At 35.9% G+C, this 23,954-nt stretch overlaps 1 long non-coding RNA gene across 1 annotated transcript in view; it reads right to left on the reverse strand.

Moving 5' to 3' along the window:
- Positions 1-1,986: 1,986 nt before the first annotated feature.
- LOC146316748 (uncharacterized) overlaps positions 1,987-23,954 on the reverse strand; it is a 124,059-nt gene continuing 102,091 nt past the window's right edge. Inside the window, exons 5-7 of the long non-coding RNA XR_014771754.1 lie at positions 22,494-22,623; positions 20,431-20,476; positions 1,987-3,324 (exon numbers count right to left, since the gene is read on the reverse strand). This is a non-coding gene — a long non-coding RNA (uncharacterized LOC146316748). The remainder of the gene's footprint in view (positions 3,325-20,430; positions 20,477-22,493; positions 22,624-23,954) is intronic.

Below are 23,954 nucleotides of genomic sequence, written 5' to 3' on the forward strand. Positions count from 1 at the left end.
GAACCAGCAAATGTTTGACATTTCTGATTGAAAGATTATTTCATTATCAAAATAGTTTTAGACAAATTTTCTTTCGATTGATTAATAAACAAATCGTTGAAGCTCTAGTGAAGTTATACAAAGTGGAAAATTGGATCAAGGCAATTAATTTTCTTTTCTTTTAAAAATGATCGCTGAGTAAAAATGATCAGAAATACCTATTTTCTGTGAAAATGTTGCTATTAGCCGGCGTGCTCTGGGAAATCATTACAATATATGCTGTCAGAGGGGCTTCAGATCAACTCATTATTATAACTTCAACAGCCCCGGTTAACTGTCTGATCGTGATGATTGGGTCAGTTAAAGTGGCATCCACTGACATCCATGAAGCCATGTTAAGAGAGCTAACAGCAGGGAACATGCAAACAAGAAATTATGCTGCTCAGTATCAGACGCTAGAAGGAGGATATGGAGAAAATTAATATTAAGATTATTGTCACAGCATTATGTTGACATGCTCATGTTTTTTTTTTTTACTAAAATATTTAAAATCACATTTTCCATTAACAAAAAATCTATAATTTTGAAAAACATACTCTGTGTTTTTAATTATACAATAATTTTACTTATACATTTTTAGACACACAATCATACAGTGAAAATTACTGTCTGGCCCTAATTAAAACAGACTACAATTAATAAATAAATAAACACCCCCGAACTGTCATCATATCTGCAGGTAATGCCCTTACCTGTAATCTGGTTAATGAATCTAAAGATGATGAAAACTACTGTTCAAATTTGTATATTTTGATTCAGAAAGTGATCAAACCTGAATTTTTTGAAATGGACGAATCTGAAGTCCACACTGCCGTGCTTTTTTTTTTTTAAAGCTAAAATGAGCATCAGTGGGGATTAATATGCATTAATTAAATTGACTCTGTTTCCTTTAATGAGAGGGAAAGGATTTGATGTTAATGCTGTTGATCTCACGGAGGCTTCAATCCACCTAATTAACCAGTATTCCTGCAACACACTAAAATAATCAATAAAAAAAGATATTTCATCACTGCTATGCTCTGTGCGCTCAGATATTATTCAGATAATTAAAAAACACATCACATGCTAGCTCACCTTAGCAGTGACAGAAACAGGCTTTTCAGGTTGGAAACATGTTTCTTTTTTTGAGGTAGAATAATTAAAAATGCCTGTTTTTATCTCAGCTTTTAGTCCTAGTGTGGCAGCACTCACTGTTGCTGTATCTGTGTGTTGTGCAGAGATAGAGCGTCTGTGGAGGGCCAGGGAGCAGACTCCAGAGATCCATCCATCTCAATCTGAGGCTACAGCTGACACCTTACAAAGAGGTACAATTAATAAGGGCATTATCCAGCAGTAGGCAACAATAGAGTCCTAACGCAGAGACACCAACCTCGGGAGGCCCGCAGAGGAGAAAAAGGGAGCGTGTGTGTTTATGGGTGGGGGAAGGGCGAGCCAAAGTGCTTCAAAATGGGATGCATTACAACCAATGTCTTCAGAACATGAATTACAATCTATTATAACTGAGCCTTATGATAGATGGTACCAGCTGTGTTGTGTGCTAAATGGGTCACTTCCAGTAGCTCATCCTGCACTCTTTAGGTAACATTTTGTCTTAAAACTCTACCTCTATAATCTTATATTTTCAAAATAAAAAGTAAAATTAATATTTTTTGTATTGCATTAAGCATATTATGCTGGGTGTGACTATATTTAAGGTTTTAAGAGCTGAGAAAAATAAAGTTTAAGCGTAAAAGACAGACCCTCATTTCGCTTCTGGTCTACTGGAAATGTCTTGGACCTGGTAATGTTGTTTCCTGTGAACTTTTATGATTGAAATGTCACATATAGGCCTATTGGATGAATTTCAACTTGGCTGAAAGAGTTGCATGCTCGGCAATTAGTCTAATTAGCATAATTAGCTCATTATCAGTCAAGATAAAGAAGAAAATCAAATAAATCACCACAGACTTCCCAGAGTAAGTTTATTTTAATGTTAGTCAACAGTATAGTGTATAAGAAAGCATTTCTGTCCCTGTTGACTTTCCATTATTAGCATATTAATCATTAATAACTACACCGTATTTAAAATATTTATCTGATGTTTTTTTCACTAGTATGTTATTAATAAAACAAAATAAAAAAAAATAGTCATAAAAACATACATGAGGTTATCCTTCCATCAAGGAGTTTAAATTATGCTTTTTTAAACATGTTATGAAAAATGGTGCTTCAGGCTTTCTGAACATCACAGACATGAACTTTTAGACTTTTCAATCACCTTTTTCAGTTAACTAAAACCAATATTATAGTACGCTCCAGTTTTTTGGCAATCAAGTGGCTCTTTATGCTAACTACTCAACACCCAACTTTAATCTCATCTATGAAACCTATGAATTACATTTTAATCATAAAAGTTGATAGGAAACAACACTGCTGCATTTCATACAGGCCATATAGGGGTAGACTAGGCCTACTGAATGCAATACAACTTGTTTGCTAAGAGTGACATGTTGGGCAATTTGTAAGATAAAGAAGAAAAACAAAAATTTGTTACAGAGTATGTTTATTTTAATGTTAGTGAACTGTATGTATGTAATTCTGCCACACTCTTATTAACAGAATAATCATAACAAAACCATATTTAATGATTAAAAAAATATTTGAGATGTTTTTTACTGGCATGGTATTAGTGAAATTTTTTTTAAAAAAAACAAGCAAAAACTATCCTTATGCTTGCAGATTCAATCCTCGTCATAAAATCTTCTTTTTTTTTTTTTTTTTACAACATGTTCTAAAACATTTGGGGACATCATAAATATGGACTTTTAGACTTTTAGATCTTTTTAAGTCAAGCAAAATTACAGTAATTTCCAGTTTTTTGGCAATTAATTGGCTCATTATGCTAACTACTCAACATGCAACTCTTAACAACCAACCTTAGTCTCATCACGTATGTCAATAAATGACAACTTAATCATAAAAGTTGATAGGAAACAACACTGCTGGGTTCTCCAGGGGTCTCCAGCAGACTATTTGTTTGATGACCGTTGTTCAGTTTATAGAGACATCATGAGGAGGAAATCTAAGATATCAAATACAGCAAAACTGATAATGGAGCTCTCATGAAAGTGTCTTATTAGTGCAGGTTGAGTGCAGCCCTATGGTTCACAGGGGAGAGGGCGGAGACGCCGCTGCACTGACATTTACAGCAATCCAGGAGTTGTTTGTGGTCACTGGACTGGAGACAAATGCTGAACCCAAAGGTCAGGGGTTGGGGCTAAATTTCATCCACAGTTGAGGTCCCCTCTGTTGGAGAAGACAAACAGAGAAAGCAGCTGAGGTGTGAAGTGTTCCTGCTGTCGGGGAAATCAATCAATCGTCATGTATAAACACAACCCAGACCAAAAGAATACAGAGCAGAATAAACGCTGGTAAGAAAAAAAAAAGAAAAAAAAGTGAAGAATAATAACCAGAAAAATCAATAAAAAATGAACTGACATGTGAAACAATAGTCTGGGAACGTATTTTTAAATAATGAACTCTAATCACTTCTAAGTCTGTCCCAGTTTTTTTATATGGAGTCAAGAGTCCTCCACAGTGATCGTTTTATATTTTCCTGCTCGTTCCACGGGGAAAGGATGAGCTTGGTTATGGATTAACGCTGTGATCAATAACAAGATAGGAGTCCGGCTCTCTAAGCTGAGGAAAATTAATTCGAAATGCAGTCAAACTCTTATCGACCCACAGCCAGGGGTTGCTTTCATTGCAGGTAGTTGATAATCCACCAATATTGTGATGAGCGGCTAATCTCTCATTTTAAATATGACCTCCACTGCTCATAATAAAAGTTAAGACTGGCCGTCCATTTGTTGTCCACATGCTGCAGGGTCTCTGGTGAGTCTTTGTGAGATTTAGTGATCCATTCGTCTGCTGTGAGAGGTAATCTTCACTTCAGAGTCTGAGTCAATTAAACAACTTAAATATCTGGATTTAAACAGTCATCATTTCTAAGTTAATAGAAATCTTATTTTTACATGTACTTTAACACAGAGGGAGCATCAAAACAAGTCGCAACGAAACAAGGACGCAAAAAGAAAATGTGGATTTGTCAACTTTTGCACAGTTTGCTGTTGCAACAAGCAGTTAATGCATCTAATATAAAAACAAGGCAGAAAATTAGATCACATTAGACAAATTAAAGGTTTCCTGAAACATTCAGGATGAGAAGTTTGAAACCACGCTCCACCGTTACAAGCAAAATTAGATCTGAAATCAAATTAGAAACAAATTTAATCAACTATCATAAATGTAGCATCTTTGCGTTTTTATTCTTTCAGCGCCCAATTCACAAAGGCAATGCATAAATTGTTGTAACAATTTAATTTGTCTCAAACATCCTTTTTATTTTTAGTTTATTGGAGTAGAGATGAGCAAAATCAGCTAAATAGGAAGGGAAAAAAAGAAATTAAATTTTTTTGAACCTTTTTTTTTTTTTTTTTAGATTTCAGAGAATAATTGGGTCAACAGCCGATTACAGCTGCAATGATTAATTGATTAATTGTCAACTATTAAATTAATTGCCAGTTATTTGGATAATCAATTAATTGGTTTAAGTATGTTTTTCAAGAATGAAAAAGTCTAAATTCTCTGATTCCAGCTTCTCAAATGTGACTGTTTTCTGGTTTATTTCCTTCTCTATGATAGTTAACTGAATATATTTGGTTTGTGGACAAAATAAGACATCATCTCGGACTCTAGGAAACACTGATTGAGATTTTTCATCCTGTTAATGACCAAATGACTAATCAATTAATCAAGAAAATAACTGACAGATAATCAGCAATGAAAATAATTGTTAGTTACAGCCATACAGCAGATGGTCTTGATGTTTTAGGCAAAAACTGCATTATTTATCATGCACCAAGGCCAGTAAACTCTGCTGGGTCAATTGTCCTTTCCAATAAACCCATCAAAAGTTGACACTAGGCAGCACGTCTGATGTGTCTTGGTCACCTCCAGCCAGACATTATGCACAAACCCTCAATCACTGAAGAGCAGAGGAAAAGTGGTGTTACGCAAGTTTAAAATCAGAAGCAAAACAAAGCAGGTTAATTGCTGATCAACACAGTGTGACTTTAATGAGGCCCTGTTGCCCACGGCCAGGCCCAGTTCAGTATATACGGGACTTTCTCCTGACTGCTCAGCTTTTCTTTGATCTTGTTTGCTTTTTCCACTGCTGGGACCGTCATTGTTGGTTTTAATTACTCCACCACCAAATGGTACAGATGAAAGATAGGTGTCTGTAATTAATAAAATTTCCATAAATTTGAATCACTAACCAGTCTCATTAGCTTGTGCCTTTTGTCTTGACTGAAGTTCCCATGTCATCTTTTTCCAACTCTAACTCTACAGAATAATATTACTTAAGGGCAGGGAATCACTTGATATGTGCCATATTTTCTGATAATCAAATTTCACTGTAGGTAATTAAATGCAGCACATACTGTAGTCCTGCTCCAGTGATTGAGGTCAACCTGAAGAAAAATGCCAATTGTTGTATTAAACATTATAAAACTCTAAAGTCTACTCAATTAGTCATTTCAGAGGAACACAGGCGTGTGGATTTTACTCAAATATATAATCAAATTGTTGAAGAACTCATCTTTGATCATGTGTAATCAGGATCAGGGCTGTGTGCTGCATCTCTGGGCCACAAACTAAATGAGTTGCAATGCTGCTGGCACTTGCCGGGTTGGATGCTAGTCAGCTTGGCAGTAAGAGAGCTGTGGTGTATTCACATGACAAAAAAAAGGACAGTTACACAGAGGGGTATTTCGAGGAGAAAACACCTGTTGTTTTGATGACTTCAAATATGTTTGCATTGGAAAGCGTGGACTTAAATTATGATCAGAGAGATGCTTTGAATGTGATCCTGGCTGCTGAAATAGTTTCTTTAACATAAAAAAAAAAAATGTAGGAGTTGAACAAGTTTCCAGCAAAACTCTTGAAGGTATTTTTTTTTTCCAGACAGACAGCGATAAAAAAAATCAATTTTTATTCAGTAATTCAATCATCAATAATTCATCACATTACAGCATAAAAATTCACTATTTTAAATATAATAAAGACGTCCTTCCATCAACATTGTAATTTTTTTTCCTTGTTTACCTACAGAGTAAAAATGAAGCTATTCTCAATTATAGCAGACTAGGTCAGACACAGGGAAGCAAGTCTTTGTTGCTTTGTGACAGAGCTCTATAATCTTGTGCAGAACAGCCTATCATTACCAGGCAGTGTGGTAATAGACTGACATGGATGCTATGGGGAGCAATTGATTCCACACATCAATCAGTAGGGAAACTCATCTTAACGATTGCCGAGAAGTGCCTTGTTTGTCCTCAACATCACGATAAATGCTAACATGGCAGCAGCAGCAGCAGCAGCACAATACCTGCGGCTGAGTGAAGGGGTAGTTACCCATCATAAGAAATTCATTAGTCTGCTCCTTCTGATATTTTCAAACATGTCTAATACCTGCAAATGTACACTGATGTCCTCCGGCTCTGATGAAACAGTAAAAAAGTAATTGCCTCTCAAAGATGGAGTGAACTTCAGACCAGTAATCTCGCATAAAACAATATTTTTCCAAATAATACAACTACGGATTTAGCTATCCTTGCTAATGAATGATATCACAGAGATTTCATTAACAAGGGCTTAAAATATCAAAGAGAAACATGCCTTATTTTTCTAAATTACTGCTTGATATTGAACTGTTATTATTGATTTTTAAATGCACAGTTTTCTTTGAGGATTTTCTTTTTTTCCACCGATAAAAAGCACAGAGATTTCTATGCTGCGTCTTTATCCGTGGACATCTGTGCCAGTTCGTCTAAAAGACGCAGCTGGATGCAGAGAATATACTATCTTCCTCTCTAAAAGGGAAGGGTCCCACCTGATTAAGAAGGGCAGGGGAAAGACTTTGGCAGGCCAATGGGAGAGGTCAAGGATAGACCAGCTAGTCTCACTCCCCCACCACATCATTTTTGTATGACAGCACCACCCTAAGGTTGAAGTTCACCGAGACTTTTCATGAACAGAGCGCTTAACGTCAAACACAAGATTAAAGCGGGGGTGTCGCATCTTGGCAGGACCAAATGAAAATATCAACTGCTAAGCCCCCCTCTGAAAAGCCAGGGGACAGGTATCTAATATTAGAGAGTAAAGCCTAGTTAGCAAAGGCGGCCTGCTGCTTTCCACACTCTCAGTGCTGGTCAAAAGGCCAGGCTAGCTTTGGAATTGCTTTATTGGTGAAATATATTACAGTAGAGGCCTGCAGAACTACCTTATTAAGAAGGCAGAGAAGAGATGCCCTCGTGACATATAGCAGGCACTGAGGACATTTCCATATTACTGAATAAAATACAATCTGAGATTCTATTTTATTTGCTGCACACCAAAAGTCAAGCCTATAAAAATTTGCATGTACAAACATTTGCTCTGTGGTTCGTAATTTAGAAAAGAAAATTATCCAAATATTATTAATGAAAACAGTTTGAAACATCAAAATAAGAGTCCACGTGAAAAGAAATTAAATCAAGCATACTATGCTGCAATCAATGATTATTTTCATCATCATTTAATCTGTTCATTAATTTCTCCATTATTCAGTTAGTTGTTTTGTCTATAAAATGTCAGAAAATGGTGAAAAGTCAACAGTGTTTCCCAAGATGACGTCCTCAGATGTCTTGTTTTGTCCACAACCCAAAGATATTCAGTTTACTGTCACAGAAGGGTAAAGACACCTAAAAATATTCAGATGTAAGAGGCTGGAATCAGAGAACTTTGACTTTTTTTTTTTCTTATAAACTAACTAAAACTAAAAAGGGAAACTAGTTCCTGATTAATTTAACGATCATAACTGGTTTATCATCGCAGCTCTAATACTGTATGCTGCGATTATTTAGAATTTTTGACACCGCAGTGAATCTCACTTCCTAAAATACATTTAGACAAATAAACTGTCACAGATCACAGTATATTTAGGATCTGAAGGAACACATTTTTCCAGAGAAGCCATTTTGTCGTTACACAAATGACTTGTTTTCTTCCCTTGCAGTGTAGCAACAGAAGCTGGTGCTTCAGCTCTTTAAGTGGCTTGGAGGCATAAAAGAGGCTTATCTGCCCCTCTCATTTCTTCAGCCACATAATCAGATGACCTGAAGAGAGCTAAAGAGAAACAAAGACAGTCAACTCTAACTCATCTATCTATCTATCTATCTATCTATCTATCTATCTATCTATCTATCTATCTATCTATCTATCTATCTATCTATCTATCTATCTATCTTTTTTATTTAGTTTCTCTGTTGATTTCATGGTAAAACAAAATAATTTCATCATGTCATAGACTTTAACTTTATTTTAATTTGTGTTTGACTTCGAAGAGACAAATTGTTGTAAAGAAATCCAACTGGAATGACCAGAATTCCCTTCTCACATTTAAAATAATAAGAGGCAAAGTTCACGACCTGAGTTCAGCTAACTTGGAGCGCCGACATAAATTAATACAGAGGAGTCTGACCACAGAGTAACTTTGTGAGTATAATGGCGGCATTATGGAACTTTATGCTGGGTTCTTTTTCTCAGTTTCATGCTGCATTTTTTCCATTAAAAATAAAGTTTTCTTTCTGAGATCACATTATTTTTGCACTTTATAAATACATTTAAATATGGAAAAACATATCGTAAATAATTAAAACAAGAAGAATTTTGAATAAAAGAGAATAAAATTATTTTTTAAAGGAATTTTAGAAAAAAAAAACAAATGTCCCCAACACCACTCCTTCTTTTCAGTTTGACATTGTAGGTAAATAAAGATATTTTTTTTTTCATATGATCCTTGGCAATGGCTAGTTTTTTCTGTAACATAGCACTATTTATAATCAGAAACTCTAGTAAGACATGAAGCTGATCTCGAAGGCTTTTCTATAATCCCTCCCCTGGAAGTGGTCTTTATTGGAAGGCTAGTTTGTGATGGGCTCACCCAGTAGCACAATGTTGCAGTGGGATACAGCATTCAGCTTAAGCCAACTTATCAACTACATTCAAAGCACATCCATTGAGCTATGTGGGGAGACTTTTTGCAGATCTATTAAAAATACTCTTATCTGTATTTAGCATATGCTGTGTATGTCAGTGCTGGCAGCTTTAGACGGATTTACACTCAAAACACCTCAAGCTATTCTTGAGCTGAAACTACTGATAACATTCGGAAACTTCTGCAGACAAGCAGGTTTTACAAATAGATAAATTCATTCAACACACTGTTATATCATTTTTCTTTACTTATTGTCATTTTTTGTTGCACAGTGACTGGTTTTAAATACCATTTTTGCCCTTTTTCTGCAGTATTTGTTTTTTTTTTTTTCCTTTTAGAAATTATTTTGCTTTCAACCTGCATATAAATATGAGCGGATTTTAATATTTAGCTGAAGGAGTTTGTTTATTGCTCGACAGCAGAGAATAAAAAGTCACACTAAAATTTCTGCCCTCATCACACTCACATTAAATAACATCTCGCAATGTCGCCACAACATGGATGATAATTTTTGCAAGGTCACATTTTTTACTGTTGAAGAAAGGAAACGATAACTTTTATCTATTTTTTCATTCTTTTTTATTTTATTTTCTGTTTTTTAAAATAAGATTGAAAAAAAAATATGAAGTTCCCTGGGTCTAAAATAAACAGTCAAACAAGACAATCAGTATAAAAGATTTGTTGTTGCTAGTTAACAAGAAGTTTAGGAATCCAGCAGCAAATAATGTGGAAATAATCCACGCGTGAGGCTTTCAGTGTGTTTCAGTGGGAAGTCCTTCAGAGGAAACGCTGGGGCTGCAGAAAGCCTCACAGTCTCTCTTTCTTTCACTTTTCTTTCTTTGCGACAGACAAGCCCTATTTGTACTGCCGAGTAATTACTATTAGACTGAGGCAAGCTTGTATTTACTTTAACTAAAATGTAATTAAAGCAAGATTTGTTGAAATTTTAAAAAATACACAAATTGATTTTGGGCTTTTCTTGTGTTTCATGAGGCATTTTGAAGAAGATTTAATTTTTAATGCTGCAGAAAAATCAGGAGAGATGTGTGGAGAATTTATTTAGTCACAATATTAGCATGACTTAACTTACTCTTCTGCTACTATTCCAAAACATTTGTTGTTGTTCTGATTTTTTTTAAAATACTTCAAATATTTATCTATCTATTTTTTTCAATTGGAAGCAAACCTTTATTTAACTCTGCTCTCTGAGCTGTAGAGGTTTGGCCTTTGAAGCGATTGAGAAAGAGCACCGTTATTCATGCTGCATTCAATGCTGAGAACTGAGACTCCAAAAACAGCAGTATCCTCTCATACCTGTTGAGAACACTTTCATCCTTAATGGGCTCATTAGCCACATTGTTAATTGAGTGCTATTCAGGCCAACATCAAAGCTAATAATAATTGTTTACTTACTTCCTTACTTCGCCAAAATAGCCCCAACTGTGGCATAATGCTGCTCTCTTACGAGGTATATGTTTTATAAAGGGACCCATGTTTCTGAAAGAACTGAAATGCAAACCAGACAACACTCTGCTCACTGAAAGTCTCACTTCACACTTTTCACACGCTCACAGATCTGCTGCAGTTTGGGAGGATTTGAAGAACTGAACTGCTTGGTGGAACGAAAAACTTCTATCTCCCTAAAAAAGAAAAAAAAAGAAAAAAACAGCAAGAACCTTTTAAACTAACAGATTTTTTTCATGTTTAAAAATGTGTACACTTTTAAAATTAATATTCTTAAATTAAAATCAAATTTTTTTCTCACCTCTGTATAGAAATTAATTAACTTTATTGTATAAAATATATCCAGAAAAGATCCTGTTAATTATCTTAAGAAATAAATAACAAATACATATAATAATAATAATAATAATAATAATAATAATAATAATAATAATAATAATAATAATAATAATAAAGATTTACATCTATATGTAAAGAGACATATATTTTATTTTCTGACTTCTTGTCCTGTAAGTTTTCTCCTCCCACACGCTGCTGCCACATTAGTGGATAATGGGATCCGAAAATGGAAGCTAACTCATTGGAATTAAATTTATCAGCATGTGCTCAGAGGTAATAAGCTGTCAGTTATAAAATGAAGATTTGTATTTAGATATATGATAGGGAGAAAAATGAATAGGCAAAATAAATGAAGCTGCTTTACAACTAAATTACTTATTTGGAGCCAACAGACCAAGAAGAGAATCATGATGATGACAATGATTATTGCAGATAATATTTTCCCTATGGAGGTGAAGATAGCAAATATGAAATAATTATGTAACGTGGGCCCACAAAGAGTTAACGCGGGGTGGGGGGGTATTTGCAGAAATGTTTTGATAGTAGGGACCAAACCTTGAGGCATTATCAAACATTATAATGTAGGAAATCTAATTAGGACTGGGGGGGGGGTGGGTGTTACTGCAAGATGCACTGATCAAAACCAGACAACTGCTACGATTGACACATGAAGCTTTATATTATATTAATAACCACTAATTTTAGCCATCATTACAATTAAGTCACCATAGTACTAATTGTGTAAATTATGCATATAAAACTATGTATAAAGCTAAAGTTTTGTTTACAATAATCTGCCTGATTGGCTTTCTCTTTAAATAAATACAGTTACAGCTCAGTGGAGTGGCTGAATATCCATTTCAAACTGAAAATTTCATCATAGCAGGATTTCTATTTTTAAAAGGCTGAGGCTGATGAAAGCTGGTCTAAGTTACACCCAGGCTTGGGGCTAAGGCAGCTGAATTTCAATTGATTAGGTACCCATGCATGATGAAAGTTTTTAAAAATGACACCATAGTCAAAACATTTCAAAGGAAACAATCCCTGCTGTATGCCAGGATACTGCAAATGTGCCAGAAACCACATGAGAGAATTAGATAAGAGGGGAGTGAATACAACTGGTTAAAAACAGAAGCAAATTCAAACACATAAAATCTAACAATATATGACAGTAACTGTCTTATTAGTGCTTATTTTCTTCTGGTTCCCCCAAAACTAATTTGTAGTTTGTCTAATATGTCGTTTTGTTATTTACAACTGGACTTGATGGCTGTGGGTTGCTATTATTTACTTGTTTTGTGTATTAATGGAACCATTTCCGCAGGAACAAAGAGTTTTGGGTGAGATTTATAGGACAGCTGATGAAATGAATCACCCATGATGGCCAAGATGAAAATTAAAATTAATTAACATATTGTAGATACAGCCCACGTTTGTGGATGGGGATCAATTTTTAAAAAAAAATCTCTATAAAAATAAATGCACAAGAAGCCATAGAATTTAAACCATTCACTATTTTGACGACTGAAAACCTTTTTGTGTGCAACAGTGGTGCACAATTGATCTAATCGGAAAGCTGCTGTAGGTTTTAATATATATCACTTATCAAGAGGGAGAAGGAGATGAGAGATACGTTCTTTCATCTGAGTAGGTTGGTGTAAACAAGCAAAGAAAGGTGTATTAAAAATGCTGTGTCTATAGGGCTCATGTCTGACGCCTGTCAAATCATTAAAAAGGAGAGGTACTGTTATCAAATGCTCGGGATCAGCAATAGTGGTGGCACATCACTGAGATGAGGTATGTCTTCCATGGGGGCAACTTGAGGGCCTTTTGTGAATTTATAGAGTACGATAAAATCTGCTTCATATTTCTCCACGAAATCGGCTGATGAAAGCAGCCTGAGAGAGAATTACATGGCAAGAGTTTTGTCACCAGACCCATAGGCTTTATAGGCTGGGAATTGAAAAAGGTAATGAGAAAAGCCATGCTGCCGGTTGGCTGTGTTTAATAAGTCATCATGCCTCTATCTATTGTTAGTCGCACAGAGCCCACCAAGATTGTGTTTTCACCATGCTTAATACTCTGCAGCCAGCAGGCATTTCAATGGATATAATATATCCAGCACAGTGCGGAGCAGCATAGCAGCTTATAGCACAGACACCATTACACAGAGTTGTGTGATAACGCTGAACCAAGAACAAAGTCTAAAAAATGAGACTGTTCTCCAGTTGCCTCTCTTCTTGAAGTATATGTGATTGCAATTAAGATAGATGGCTTTACCAAAAAAATAAAAAAAGCCCAACTCTGAGACATGTTAATTATGTGCAGAACTTACAAGTAAAACTGTCCCTCCCTGCTGCATGTTGCACGCTACAAGTATGCGTCTGTGCATGTGTGCAAACACACGACAGCAGCATTCAGGCACCAGCCGACAGGCAGATAAAGAGTGACGTAAATCCGCGGTCCTCAGGATACCGAGGATGATACTTGGCAGATGTATTTTTCTCCTTTTTTTTAAAAATTGGTTCATCTCATAACTCATCAAACAAATTCCAGCCATCCCAGTGATCTCTTTATTCTTCTCACAGATTTTCTGTCTCTGAGTAAACTCGGCACATAGGAGGCAGAAAAAAAAAAAAAAAGCAGCCTGAAGGAAAATGAATTTAAATGTGAGTTGATGATGAATGGTTGAACTGATTTTCTGGCAAGAATTAAAGCTTTGTAACGACACTTGACACACATTTGATGAAAGGGAAAGTAAAACTAAAAAAAAAAAGAAGAAAAAAGAAAAGAAAATGACTACTTTTTACAGTTTGTGTAATTACTGTATGACACATACTATAATGGGCCATATTTTCCATTTTGACAGCACTCTCCAGAGCCATCTTTTGTCTTTATGTCATTGCCTCTGGGCATGCATGAAAACAACACTATTACTACACTCAAACCTGGCCACACTGTTTGTTGTACGTTTGTACACTTCCATCTACTTACACGAGCAGAGCTGTTTGAAAAGACAGGCTTGTCACACACTCTGATCAACAAGAGTCAGTCAGAGGGATTTCTGAGCCGTGTGGAGTTTTTAACATGGAAATTGGCTTTGAACCCCATCTGCACAGGTCGGCACATCTTTGGGCAAAGCTCTGCTACTGCTGACAGGGAAAATGAACCAGCAATTCCTTATAATATGGCCTGATTATTATCCTACTTACCCCCCACAAATTCAAGCTTAGCCAATTTCTGCACCCTTTGAAATCTGAACATATACACACACACACACATATATATATATATATATATATAGACACATATCTATATTTTCAAATGACTGTCAAAAAGATGCTCCACAAATACAGCTATTCCAAAGTAAATAACACAAACCACTTCAGAGCAGTGCATAGTGGCTTTACCAACAAAATTTAACACATCACACTAGACCTGCAATGATAAATCGATTATTAATCGACTTTTAAATGAATCGCCAACTATTTGATAATCAATTAATCATTTTGACTCATTTTTTAATTTGTTTTTTTTTCGGAAATGCAAATATTTTCTGGTTTCTTCAGTCCTCTGTGACAGTAAGCTGAATATCTTTGGGTTGTAGATAAAACAACATTTTGGGCATCAGGAAACAGCGATCAGCGATTTTAAACCATTTTCTGACAATTTACGGATCAAACAACTAATTGATTAATTGAAAAAATGGTCGACAGATCAACACTGTTGATTTTCAGGCCTACAATGTCCAATATATGAGGAACCATCCTATCTATGTGATAATAATGCTCATGTTGAGCAAGGCCAAATAAATCTTAAAGTGAGTGAAAGTGACTAAGACTAACTAAACAAGTTAAAAACAAACGTGACCTTGACTATAAGTTGGTTTTGAAGTTTCCTTATTATGACAATAAATATGATTTTTAAGTTTAACATAAAATTCTGGCACCATGAAATGATTAAAAAATGTATCCTACCTGTGTAGAAATGTTGATTTCAGACCCAAAAAACAAAATAAAACAGAAAAAAACAAATAAAGATTTATATTTTAGACTCTTAACAAGTGAAATGGGACTCTGACTGTGACACATGATACAAACCAGAGCAAAGTTTGAATGTGTGAAGTGTGTTCAGCAACTTCGGGAAGGGATCTGTCAACGTCCAATCTGGGATGTCTTTATTTGACACGATTGGTTTTGTTAGGTTTCTTGAGTCAGTCCAGCCCGCTGGTGTCCCTTTCACCCCTAAAAGCAGCTGGGCCCTGACCCTTGCAGCACTGGCCCTCAAAGCCGAGCTCTTTTCAGCTTGGGCGTATAGGGACCCTCCCTGTTCCCTCCCACCAGCAACATCCCATTCAGCCACAGAGATAACTTTATTCATCTTGTGCATCATTGTATCCAGTTGAATGCAGAAACTATGCAGACACTTGAGTGAATTGAACTAGCGTGCGTGCATGTGTTAAGGGACAGGAAAGAAGGGGAGGTGTTATGTCTTAATTTCTTCGTTTTGACAGAAAATGCATGCGTGGCTTCACTTTGGAAAACCACCTCCAGCCTTTTCATTGCTGTATGAGTACTTGCAGTTTACCTGAAGTATCAAATTTCAGGAAGACAGTGCTATGATTACATGTTGGGGCTTAAAACATTGTAATCATGGCAGAAATTTCAATATATTTTGACAATTACACCATTGTCTGTAGATGATTTGTGTGTGTTACTGGTGTTAATTTACATGAAAGTGCTAAACAGCTATTTCCCCCCCTTTTTTTAAATTCGGTAAACTCTCTGCTCTCCTATTTCTGATTTAGCGATGGGCAGCTGGCGGGGACAGTTGAGCTTATTTTCACCTGCCTAACACCAAAACAGCGCTAGGACCACCCTGCTCTTCTCTCATCATTCATATTCAAGCCAGGGCCTCTTGACAAGTCTGCTGATCTCACTCAATGTTTTGTGATTTGGACAATACGTTTTCACTGTGTGGGCAAAAATGCTGAGGCCATCACACTTCTTGAGGCCAGTCTTGTGAGACTCAACTGAGGCAGAAGCTCTGAATTATTCCTGCTCTGTGAGAGTTATGCTCGTCAGTGGATCCGCCTGATCCCACATAAGTCCAATGCTGCAGTCAGACAGAGAGTGGGCTCCCGTGTTTCTATACTAATATGACCAAGAACACTATTTTATAACAAGTTCATACTTAGGAAAAGTTGTGTGAATGCACATAAAAATGGTTTGTCTTAAAACTCACACTAGCTCCTTTTAAATCTTGATGACTTACACTGGGCTGCACCAACCAAGATTAATTTAACCTAAGATTAGTTCTGAATGAGTGTTTAGCAAAACTAGGTTCAAAATGAGTAAATCCAGATTCAAATCAAGCAGAGCTTTATTGCACAAAAAAATGTTTAAAAGTATGTAAAAAAGTTTTATGTATGTGGAGATATTTGCTTATATTCAAATAAATAAGTAAATAAATTTGAGTGCTGACAGAGAATGGAAACTTTTAAATTTATCCTGCTCTGTAAACGTTACATCGTTTGATAGCTAGCTAAAAAGTTTTTAAAAAGGCAATTGTTTACTAGTTAGCTAAAAACAATATAAGTTAAATTGTTTGCTAGTTAGCTACAAAGTTTTAAAAAGTTACATTGTTGGCTATCTAGCTAAAAAAGAAAAATCATTACATTGTTTACTAGTTTAAAAAAGTCAACAAAATTTTACAGTTTGCTAGCTAACTAAAAAGTTGGTTAGCCTAGTTAACCTACTCACTTAAAATTGAGGTTAAAGAGAGGTTTAAAATTTAATCTTTCTAAATCTTAAAAAAAGTTTTAACATTTGGCACAGAATAATTTAAAGTTAAGCCATGATTTCATCAGGAGAAAAAATTAATCCTTGTTGGAGCAACTCAGCTTTAGATGTTTAATCTAATTCTTCAGATGTTAATTTTCTATGGTGCAATAAGCTCAACAAATAGAGTTTACATACTAGTGTTCCTTATGCTGAATTTTGTAATAAATGTTGCAAAAGAAGTGCAGTAATGCTGGAAATATACAGTGAAATATTGAAAAAAAAATGGTGCTGCATTAGACCTTTTTGACACGACATTACATTTTCATTAAATCACAAATGATTAAACATTTCAAGTAAAAACAAGTATTTCTATATTTGCTTTTAGATTACATGACAAGTGATACAAATGTTAAAAAACTTCTGTCCCAAACTTCAACTTATCTGCACAACTTTTAAAATGTGCTTTTCTGCTACATGAAGCGCACTGATACTCAAAATTATGATTCTTTATAAAGAGCGTGAATATTTGTGATGTGGCCATTGGTAAAAAATCCTTCTGGGGATTTCGATATCTAAAAGAGAGAGGTTTATACATTAGCGCTGTAGTTGCAAAACACTGTTGATATTCAAATGATTATTGTGCAAAATCTGGGATAAGCTTCTGTGTGAGAGCTCTTCTAAGTGCCTACAACTATTGCTAATTCCCCTCGCCATTGTGGGCTGAACAAAGGCCTTAATCCCATTTCACTTTTGCAGAAGGCTGGGGCTATTTTCCCTCTCATAAACCAACAACACTCCCCCTAGCCAGAGCTGAGAGGTTCTGAGAAAGGGGCCAGTGTGTGTATACTTCAAGGCTTTTTTGTCCAACTTGGCTAGTGCTCTGCATAAACTTTTAAGTGGTCCCAGTAGGCCTCAAACACCTTTTGGCAGAAAAAATAAGCTACCACAAACTGTAAAAAGGAAACCAAACACTCTCTTAACCTGGACAATACAAAAGAAAATATATGAAGTCTTTTATAACTCAGATTGGGCTTGGGCTGCAAAGAGTTAACATGTTTTTTTCATGCACTAGTAAAGGAACTTTCATTCTTCTGAAAGCAGCTCTCTTTTCTCCGCATTGTAAATCCTTTAATACATTATTTATAACATGGTGGTCCACTATCAAAGCAAGTGAAGTAGGACAGGATTCAGTTCTTGTACTTTGTAGTTTTAGCGTTAGCTTGCAGCAGAAAATAAAACCACTTCTCTGACTTTGACATAATATTTCCCTTTGTTATTCAACCCACTTCATTTCTACCTTTCAAATTTATGGTTTAATTAAAACAAGTAACAGTTGCAGGGATTTTGTCCATTCAAGTATAATTACATCAGAGTGCTAACTGAAAATGTGAATATTGTCAAGAAATACAATTATTTTTACTTTTTAATGATAAAAAACAGGTATTTCATTTCATTCTTATGCACCACCTACAGATTATTTAATTTCTGCTTCAGTTATACAAAGAGATGAAATACCATCTAAATACAGGGATTATGTTCAAGAAGATTATTATATTAAACATTCCATACATACAGATGATATTTTTTCTATTTAATTGAATTCTGAGTTTACATGGAAAAGTTAAAGCTTCCTGGAACAGACATCAGCGCCACAAGCGCAGTTGTTTAGTGGGTAAGTGATGGCTTTATTCAGCTGCTGTGTCATGCGGTGCATGTGAACCAGCATGCAGACCAGCATGTGGCCTGTGTTGGCTCATGTTAGGTGTGTAGTTAGAGGGTCTACTCGCACTTAAAAAAGGAGGGGCATAGCAAATACAAATCAGCCAGGAATTTTCTTCCACAGCCAGACAAACCGTCCTCCTTTAATCTTAATCAATTAGACACCCATGAAGTGCAAACAAATCACAAACCTGTCAGCGTGCACAATGCAATGTAAAGAATCTGCAAATGACATGCAGTGTAAGACAAGCTGCACCCCTTCCTACACAAAGCTGCTCTAAAAAGCTTCCCATCACCCAGATCATATTTGTGCCATTGACTTACAGTGTAATAAAGAGGATCTCTTTGCTAAGATGCCCACTGGAATCCAGAACTGTTAGCTTAATATCCACTGGGATCCACTGAGGTGAGTGTAGCCTTTCACATACAAAACGCAGGCCTGGAAAGTGATACGCCTTTGCTTGATGTTAATGGTCTGTAACATCCCAAGATAGCAAAATTTATCTCTGGCAAACTTGGCACTAATGATATTTCCCTTGCTCAAGTTGACAGAGAGAAAAGCCATGGTTAAAGTATTATTGAATTTTTACACATGCATACAGGGAGTCATGTATCAAACTCTTATCTTCACGGAGGACCACCTGAGGCTTTTTTTTTTTTTTTTTAGGGGGGGGATGGGGTTTGAGGTGGGGATTACTTGCTTTACCTGCTTTCCAGTGAGTGGAAAGGGTTTTAAAATAACATGAATGAAAATAGAAAGTTTTCAAATCTATAAATAATAAACCATAAATTTACTTGTAAATACAAATGTCCTGCTCAATGATTAACCAAAACTATTGGTGGTCATTTCATTCCTGATTTGTTTACCATTGCATGTACTGGCTTCATACCTTGAACAGTTTAAATAATTTTCATAAACTAGTTGGTTTAAGACATCTTTAAAGCTTATGTAGCTTATGTGTAAATTCTACAACATTATATTCATATACAGTAGCAGTGTATCATATACAAGCAGCAGCTGTTGGATTTGTTTGGGTGTTGGATTTATTTTCCCGCTTAAATGACCAGTGTGCAGGATTTAGTAGCATCTAATGGTGATCTTGTAGATTTAAAACACATCACCTCACCCTCGCCTTGTAGCGTGTAGGAAAACCAACAGAGACAACAGGCCGAATAAGTCAGTGTTTGGTTTGTCCATCATGGGCTACTGCAGAAACATGGCGGTGAAAATGGCATCCTCCATAGAAGAAGAAAAACACAATGATTCTTATTTTCAAATGATTATACTCTTATGAAAACATATTTATGAATATTATTCTCAATTTCTCTCATATTCTGCCAACAGATATCCATAAATCTTACACACTGGTCTTTTAAACCATGAGGGGTTTTAAAGAAGGAGAGAACAGATTTTGAGGCTTATCTCATTCAAATCTGTAGGCTCTTTTATATATTCCTGTTAAAAGGAAGTTTTTCCTTGCCACTGTCGCCCAGTGCTTGCTCATGGTGGGAACTGTTGAGTACAGTCTAAACCTGCTCTACATGAAAAGTAGCCTGACATAACTTCTATTATGACTTGGTGCTAGATAATGCTAGATAATGCTGTATAGACACTTTTAGTGCCGATATCACAATTACGTCATGGTGTTAGCTGGAGGCAAAGCGCAGGAAAAACTGGAGCCAAACACAAATCACCCCAGAGTACTAAACCACATAACCAAGCAAAAGTGTCATCTGTTGTGTGCCAGAATCAAAGTAGTAAATTATTTCTATTGCAAAAAAATGAAATGAAAGCTGGAAGGTGTGTGAGAGCCACAACAAAATAAACAAAACGAAGCCACAAAAGGTCAAGAAAGGCAATATTCTCACACCAATTTTCCCTATTAAACAGAAAAATACAAGTGATCAACTATCTAAGTTTCTCTCTGTAATCGATTTAAGACCAGCTTTAACTGCCCTGTTACCTCTGTAAAACAGATTTTGTTCAGAAAACAAAATAAAACTCACCAAAACCGCCTTGATTGATCTTGGTTCATTCATCCAATCGAACAATCTGCAACTGTAGAAAGATGCATTGAGTGTTTGATGCATTGTAGTCCTTGAGAGTGACTGACTGTAAATATTCAGCAGAGCTCGTATTTTCCTCAGCGATTACTAAGAAACAAGCCAACAAAATATGCTGGCTAGTTTTAGCTAATATGTTCAAGAAATTGTTTTGCCTCCACCTAAGCTCCACCCACAAAAAACATAAAAGGGGTTTATATGGGAAACAATGGAAAAAATGATGATTCTGCATAAAAAAAAAAAAAAACATGGTACAAATGTAGGATTATGAGAAAAAAAAGATTTTAAATTACGACCATAACTATGTGTTGTTGTTAAACATATGGTTTGCTTACCATGATCAATATCTTTCCATAACCTAAACCAAGTAACTTTAGTTTCCTAAACCTAACCAAACCTTAACCATACTGTATTTGTAATGAGCAGACATTGTAGGAATAATCATTTGGAAAAACGCTGGCAGGGAACGCTCCAAAATGTTGTCACAGAACGTAATCTGGGTTTTTGAGATATTGTCCAATATCAGCGGTCTGTCTGGTGAGTGGGTTGTGTAAAAATGATCTTTGCAACCAACATGTTGTGAGTTTCCCCACAGAAAATGTCCTGGCAGTAGAATCTGGCAGTCGAGTCATCTGCAGGGTGTATTGATTCAGTTTACTTCTATCCATTCAGCTGAATGCTGCCTGTTGCTGCAAAATCAAACTCTGCAAACTCATTCATCTGGCTTTTAATGTGGCGATCACAGAACGCTCTGAGATACTTGTTCAAATTGTAGTGGACACTCGTTTTGAAACTTCTGACCCTATACTGCAGATAGAAATATAGCTTTTTTTCATCAAGAGGGAGTCTCAAAGTGCATTTTTGGCATCTGTCCTAAAAGTTAGACATGAGACAATATGGTCTTTAATGTCAGTTTCTTAGAAAGGCACCATTTTTATTTCCCATCACAGCTTCTTCAAAAGATGTTTTAGTTGAAGGTGGAAAGGTTTGTATTTTTGGAAGGAAATAAGGATCACAAATTCTTTTCCCAATACTTTTTCAACTGAGATAATATTTTCAAACATATTATTTACTGTTTGCTCAGAGCAACAACTTGTTTTTTTGTGATTTTATTCAATCTGTGATCATTGCTATACTTTACTGATACAACATTAATCGTGATGAACACTTATAAACAGAAGTTTCTGTTTTGGGTAGTGTGTGTGTGTCAGCGCAAAAGACATAAACTTATTTAAGTTCAGCTGATATATCATTTGAAGAGGATCTCGCTTCTGGATTGTGACTGGATTTGATTCATCTTGACTTTAAAATTAAAAATACCATTTCATGTGGGAAGCAGTAATAAAATGTTATATCTCATATTCTCATAAACTTTTACAAAAATTTGTATATAACTAGACTTTAAACTGTTAACTACCAGCCTGTGCATAATGCTCTTCTGTAGTCAAGTAAGGCCGATCATGTGGAAATACTTCTCTGGGGGAATAAATCCAACAGAGGAGAATTGAAGAGTGGACAAAGATTCCTATCCATGAACTCACTCTTACTATCCAGTAGCTAATGCAAAGACATCATCCCTCAGCAGCTCCCCGCCTGTACAAATGGACAAGAGTGTTTGTCGAAACTCGCAGAATCAACCTGTTTGTACTGTGGTCATGAACTCAAGCACAGGCAAATCACCTCAGAGGAGCAGGCCGAATAACCAAAGGAAAATGTCATCTTGCTGTGTTGCTGGATGCCAGAATTTAAGTATTAATGGCTCAGAATGTGAGTTTTATTGCATACCAGCTGCCACTGCCACTCAAAAAAAGAAGACAACTGTGACTAAATGCAATAAGATGAAAGTTGGGAGATGTGTGTGAGCCACAAGAAAATAAACAAAATGAACTCACAAAATGTCAGAAAGGAGATATTCTCACACCTATTTGACTGAACCATCTTGGTCAGTCTTTCCAGTGTTCCAACACTTACTAACTCTGGTTTGGGCCAATAAACAGGCTACTTACTTCGCCGTGCTAGATGTGAAAGCAGTCTGGTTCCACAGGCCGTTTTCCTCTCACTCGTCCTCCGAGCTCAGTGGATGTGTACTGTACGCCAAGTGTGTCACGGAGCAGCGCCTGTCACTTGTGAATCCCACTAAATTAGCAAAATAAAATGACAAAAATGTCGATATTGAGGTATTTGGTCAATAACATTTGATTTTGTCCACATCAACCAGAGCAGCTCTTGCATACATAAAGGACTACGACCTAATGATGTCAAATTATGTAAACTGCTAATATGAAATAAACCATTAAAATCACTTTTGCACTGTCATTACTTTCGCAGGTAACCGCTGATAAAGCAACATATTGGACAAAAAATGCTTGTAACTTGATGGTGGTCCTGGATCAGAGGATCACTAAAGTCATTAAGATTCATCCACAGGGTAACATTAATGTCTGTGTATCTAAAAAAACAACAACAACATTAATGTCTGTACACATTTTCAAGGAAATCCATCCATATGTAAGTTGCCAAGATGAAACATACTCATTGCACACCTTTCTACATCCTCTAACAGGGGAAGGAATTCAGGGGCAATTCAGGAACAAACCTCACAAACTTCTACCAGCCTTTTTGCGTTACGCCAGCTGCAGGTGTTGGACTGGGTTAATGAGACAAATATTTTACCTTCAGTACTCCTGAAACCTTTTTAACCTGCCAGCCAGTCAGTATTTACTACACTGAAACAGAGACAAACAATGGTTATATCTGTGTTTAATTATAGTATGAATCATCTTAATCTACGGGTCTATTGTTTGTATAATTAGATGATTTACATATATTTTTATGATTTTTTTTTTCAAAGGCCGGTTTTTGTTTGTTCTGTTTTTGTTGATACTTAAAACTACAAAATTATTATTTTTATTACTGTTGATATCAATTATGGATGACCGGCATTTAATGTTATTAATCTGTTAACACAAACTTGTGAGTGGGCGAGTTTTGCCCTATTTTCTATTATTATTTAACTTTCTGTTAAGTGTTAAACAAACAACACAGGTATGTTCCACGATACATCAACGCAGTATATTGAAAACTTTGTGCAACACTCTCAAACAGCCCACACAGCATGGGGTGACATAGTCACTTGCGATTGGTGGAAATGACTCCTGCTCTAGTTATAAATCCATTAAAACGCTTTTAAGTTGTGAAAGCAACAAACACCCACCCATGTGAGGGTAAATATTGGCAGAGGTTGAATTAATGAAATATAATTTGGATGAACAAACATTCAGTTGATCTTTCTCTCCAAAAGTAGACAGCGCACCTCAAAAAATGAGCATTTGGCAACCAGAGGCAACCTAAATCATCTGTGTCTGGTACATGGTTCTCTATTTACAGACTATATTTTGTATTAATTGACAATTAGCGCTATTTAGAGATGAGTCCCACGGCCTTGGGCACAGATCCCAGTGGGGATG

This window comes from Lutjanus erythropterus, chromosome 13 (assembly GCF_056507025.1).
Source record: "Lutjanus erythropterus isolate fLutEry1 chromosome 13, fLutEry1.hap2, whole genome shotgun sequence".
Classification (NCBI taxonomy): domain Eukaryota; kingdom Metazoa; phylum Chordata; class Actinopteri; order Lutjaniformes; family Lutjanidae; genus Lutjanus; species Lutjanus erythropterus.